This window comes from Caretta caretta, chromosome 6 (assembly GCF_965140235.1).
Source record: "Caretta caretta isolate rCarCar2 chromosome 6, rCarCar1.hap1, whole genome shotgun sequence".
NCBI classification, from domain to species: Eukaryota; Metazoa; Chordata; order Testudines; family Cheloniidae; genus Caretta; species Caretta caretta.
Window position 1 is genome coordinate 4,158,679 of NC_134211.1, and position 5,674 is coordinate 4,164,352.

Sequence of the window (5,674 nt, forward strand, 5' to 3'; positions counted from 1 at the left end):
GTCTCGATAACACATAATAAATGGGTTAATCGTTTATCAGGTCCAAATACCCTAACAGTGCACTGGAGACATTACCGTACCAGGACTGGCCTGGAGGTGTCTTAGCATTATCTCCCCATGTTGCAGTGTGGGTAAATTTGCTTTGTAAGTAATGACAGTACTCACAGCTCCCCAAAAGGAGAGAGGAAGTAGCGTGAGTGAAGGGACTGATTTAGTCGCTGGGAGGTAAGCAAAGCCACAGTGCTGTTAGCTACACCTGTAAAAGACATGTCCCAGCAAAGAGATGGAGGAAGATATGAAGAAAATCAAAAATGAGTCTTCCCAGAAGGCGTAATCTGCACTGACTGCTGAAAGGGAAATAAAGGGTCAAATCCTCCGGATGAGCCATTGATGCCCAGCACAGCTCAGGGTGAGGGGTGAAGGCTACCATCACAGACACCTGATCCTCAGACTTCCAGGCACCAGTCTGATCCTGAGCAGCAGCTTAGAGCAGCCAAGGGATCATTCCAGCTTCTGGGATCACCACAGAGACAGGGTCCTGAGTCTATGCCCCCTCCTCCAGTAGCTGTGAGCTGGGATGTCATAGATCTGGTTATACAGGAAGATTTCCTAGGAAATTTTCAGTTGGCCACTTAAGCCATTTTAAAGTGGACTTTGCACTGCACTGAGGATAAGGATTGGGATCAAAAAATGCAAACCAACCTCATATTAGCGGAGTTCAAAGTGGGCCAGAACTATGTTTTATTTGTATAGAAGTAATCCCATTGGCTTCATTTTTGTTATATCAATATAAGTAAGAGAAGAATTGAACCCAGGAGGTATAAGTCATCTGTTACTTGCTGGGTACTGCTTTTCTTTAAATTACAAACATCAGGCTGTCTATGGAATGAGTAAACTGTATATAAAGTCACCATTTTCTACTCTGAAATTTTGGTTTGTTTTAACTTCCTTCTGCAGAAAGAAGTAAAGCATTTCAAGATGTCCTGTCCAGATTAAACCTGGAGAAGCACAGAAGCATCAAGATCAGGCTGAGGGATGTCCTGGAGATCTGCCCAGAAAGCATCAAGAACAAGATTCCAGAGGCATTAGATGATTTACCTTGGCATTTCCTGAGGAAGGTCATGGCTCTGAATGGGACGGCCAGAAATACAAGCATTGGGCACAAGGCTCCTGCGGAAGAAATGGGTGATTATGAGGAGAAGCTGCATATTGAGGGCACTTTCTGTTTTAGTGACACTGAGATGAAAATTGCTCTGCAACCTCTTGATGTTCTCTGTGCTGTTCTGCTTTGCTCAGACAGTTTCTTACAGCAGGAGATCCTGTCCAAAATGTCCATGTGTCAGTTTGCCCTTCCTCTGCTGCTACTCACCCTTGACACCCCCAAGTGCACCCTAATACTGTGGGCCATGAGGGACATTGTGCGGAAGTGGAGGCCGCACTCCCTGGCAGAGAGCAGAGGGTTCAGAGAGGAGAGCTTGATGCTCACGTCAATGCCAACCATTTCTTTTGTGTGGATGGGGAGCTGCAGCTTCTCCAAGTCCCACCTCCTCAATGAGGTTCTCAGCCCCTCCCAGCAGCACCACGATTTCTTTATCAGTGCGGGACATGGAGTCTGGGAACTTCCTTCGGAAAATCGCAGATGGGCTGGTTGAGATTTCCTGGTATTTCCCTGGGGGGACGGAAAATTCTGATCTTTTCCCAGAACCCATTGCAGTTACAAATCTGCGTGGAGACATTGAGTCCCACTGGCTACAGTTTAGCTTTTGAACAGAGGTCTCCTCCGCAGTGTTCATAGTTACCGAGAGCATTGGTGAGAGAGAATAGGCACTGATATCATCTTGGAAAGAATCCAGCTCTAAATATTACTTCATCCTCAACTGCAAGAATAAGAAACCCAAAGAAACTCTGGGATTCCTTAATAAGCTGTCCTCAGTGTTGAAGCTCAGCAAATCACAGCTACTGGTGAAAGATCGTACCATGAATAATGCAGGATTTGTGAAAAAGGTGCAGTCCACCATAGGAACCATAGTGAATTCATCTCCGAAGACAGTGAGTTTGGAAGCCATGGCTGTGACGGCACCTGACCTAGGAATCCTGGTGAATGAGGACTGTCAGGCATGTCAATGTGTGAGCAAATATACTGAAGAAATCACTGCAGAAATAAGAGATGGGGCAAAATACAAAAGGGAAATGCTGAGCCTGCAAGGAGACCTATGGAAAAACTTGGCTAAAGTGGAAGAAGAGATGTGCCGAATGAAAAGGCAAGGGGTCATGACCACTGAAAAGTATAAATCTGAGCTGAAACAGAAATGGTTAGAGATACGCAGACAGCAGAATCAGTGTGATCGTACTAATGGTTTGACTAAGTTTATCAAGGGAATAGTACAGTTGAAGCCAGTGGAGAAACATTACTTTCTGAAATGGATGACATTTAGCCTGGATAATATTGCGAGGGCGAATCTTTCTAAAATGCGGGCGGACTATAAAGAGAAATGTGAAACTCCAGGAGTGGACCAAAAACAGCTGGAGGAATTAGATAAATTAACATCTGATAGTTCCTTGGGGGTGGAGCATTTCATGCGTGAGTTGGGGCAGTTCTATGAAGCTGAATGCTCAATGGTTAAAGAAGGGAAAATGGAAGAAAGCCAAAGACATTTCACCCGTCTCCCATGCATAGCAGCTGACCTGATGCTGGAAGGGTTTCCTGTGGAGCTGATCGATGGAGATGCCTCCAACATCCCCATGAACTGGGTAGTAGAGGTTCTAACTCATCTCCATATCAGACTAGGGGATAGATCCAGAATGGTGGTTGTAACAGTGCTGAGAGTGCAGAGCACTGGGAAATCCACCCTTCTCAACACCATGTTCGGCCTGCAGTTTGCAGTGAGTAGCGGTCGAAGTGCGCGAGGAGCCTTCACGACGCTCATTAAAGTTACAGAAGCTGTTCAGGAGCTGCTTGGCTGTGATTTCATCCTGGTGATAGACACTGAAGGTCTGAAGGCCCCTGAACTAACAGCACTGGAAGACAGTTATCAACATGACAATGAGCTGGCCACCCTGGTGATTGGACTGAGTGACATCACCATCGTTAACATGGCCATGGAGAATGCCACAGAAATGAAGGATGTTCTGCAAATTGTGGTCCATGCATTTCTCAGAACAGAGAACAGCCAAACTGCCAGTTTGTGCACCAGAACGTCAGTGATGTGTCTGCTCATGTTCAAAACATGAGGGACAGGAAACACCTCCTGGAGCAGCTGAATGAAATGACCAAAGCTGCAGCAAGGATGGAAAAGCAAAGCAGGGAAATGACATTTTCTGATATTATGGAGTATGACCCAGAAAAACACAATTGGTACATGCCTGGCTTGTGGCATGAAGTCCCTCCCATGGCTCCCGTAAACACTGGATACAGTGAGAGTGTGTGTGAGCTAAAGAAATACCTGTTTGAATTCATAGAGAACCGTTCACGGAAAAGGGCTGGAAAGGATATTCCTGATTTTATTGTATGGTTGAAGAGCTTGTGGAAGTCAGTGAAACATGAGAACTTCATCTTTAGCTTTAGAAACAGCCTTGTAGCTGAAGCCTATAACCTGCTGTCTGTGAAGTATTCTGAATGGGAATGGGGTTTTCGCAAGGAGATGTATCTCTGGATATCTGAAAAAGAAACTTTTATCCAGAATCAGCTGCCAGAGACACTAGAGGGTGATCTCTTTCACAGCTTAAAAATGGAAGCACGAGGGAAACTACAGCAGGGAGAGCAGAAGCTCTTGAATAACTTAGAACAGTATTTTAAAGGTGAAGCTCCAAATTTGAACCTGATAGAAAAGTACAGAGAAGATTTCAAAAGGAGCACGAATAGCCTCAAAAGAGAACTTGAAAACCAGTAACTGTGAGGAAGCAATTTGAATACGAAGAGGACAGCACAAGATAGACAATATCCAGTCTGGGTACAAGCAGAAAATTGAAGGGGAAGTTGCCAGACTCTTGGCTGAATGCCGAAACAGAGAAGATAAACTCAACCATGAGAAACTGAAAAAAGAATTTGAAACGATGTGGCGAGAAACCTTGTCAGAGTTAACACTCTGTACTTTACAGAAATGTCAAGTTGTTCAAGATATGGATCTCCAGCTGAGAAAGGATCTGAAGCACAGAGGGGGTGCTGTCAGACAGATACTGCAACATGCAAAAAGCCTGCTGGATTATAGAATGAAGTCTTTCCCAATGAAGAAGGAATACTTAAACCTAAAATGGACCAGAGCAGTTGTAGAATACTTCTCACAGGAATGTTACTGTAAAACTGAAGAGCTTGCTCTATCTTTAATGACTGAATGCAAGAAATACATTGAAGAAAAAGTTAAATCCAAAACAGACTATGATGAAACCTATTGTGGAGAACTGCTGCATATGGTTAATGAGAGGTTAAAAGAGGAGGAGATTGAGAAACTTCACACTTCTCCTTTGTTTGAAGTTGACCTGAAGCGTCACGTTTGGGGGAAGCAGCTTGGGCATTTCAGAAGATGCATGAAGATTTTATCAAAGAAAACGATCCTCAGCAACGTCTGGAGAAGCTGAAACCCTGAAGAGCCTAAAGGAAGCGTTTTACATGAAATAATAGACATGCCAAGAGTCTCTTTAAATAGGATACACTTCAACAAAACAAAACCCTTAATTTTAAAAAACGGAATATGAACAAATCTGACAGCCTGTACCGTTTTTTAAAATTGAAAACTAAAAAAAAATCAATTGCAGGTCACATCTTCCAGTTAGTGCAAGGCTGCTGCACAGGAACAGCCATACCAAAGCAAACTGATAGTCCGTGTATCCCTGTGTCCTTGCTGAACCAGAATAACAGCCCATCTAGCCTGGTAACCCCACCTCTCTGCAGTACTGGATCAGACCAATCACCCATATAGCCTAGTATCCCACATCCTTGCTGTATTGGATCAGACCTAAAGGCCATCTAGCTCTGTATCTCATCTCCCTGCTGTACTGGATCAAACAGTGATCCATCCTGTTTCTGACAGTGGCTATTACAAGATGTCTCAGTGGGAGGTGCAAGAAACCATCTAATGGAAATTGTATAGAAACATGTTTAGAGGAGAAGCTTCTTCCTAACATAACTATGTAAACAGGGTCCGAATGAGTTCTCCCATGACAGCTAGCTGGGAGCGGGAGAGACTTTAGGAGCAAATTGTATTTACATGAACTCACCTACTCTGCCTAGATATCCATCAGATATAGAGGTGTTGCTCAAAGTGATCAATATTGACTTGTGTTGGGTTACAGATCACTTTAGTACGGAATGAAGGGGTAGTGAAATGTTGTTGTCAGTGTTGTTGCATTTATTGTATAAGTAAAGGGGAGCAGAACTGTGCTTAACCTGTCTCAAATGAGGGGTCAGCCTCAGCTGAAAGGACTCATTAAGCCAGGTGCTCGAATGCCTGACTCCTGTGAAAGTAAGAGGGGTGAGGAGAGGTATCTCTGCCAGGAGGAGTGAACTCTCCCTAAGGGTCCCTGGTCTGGTTTAACCTGTTTCTCCCCACTGTTCAGAAGATAGGGACTTTTGTTATTTTAAGTGTTCAAAAGAGCTGACAATTACTTGTAGCAGGACAGCATTTCTGCCCAGCCTAATAGCTGAAAATCACTAAGAACTTGGCTACACTTGTGAGTT

The 5,674-nt window shown here is 44.1% G+C and overlaps 1 pseudogene; it reads left to right on the forward strand.

Moving 5' to 3' along the window:
* Positions 1–1,106: 1,106 nt before the first annotated feature.
* LOC142072292 (up-regulator of cell proliferation-like) lies at positions 1,107–4,583 on the forward strand (annotated as a pseudogene).
* The last annotated feature ends 1,091 nt before the right edge of the window (positions 4,584–5,674 follow it).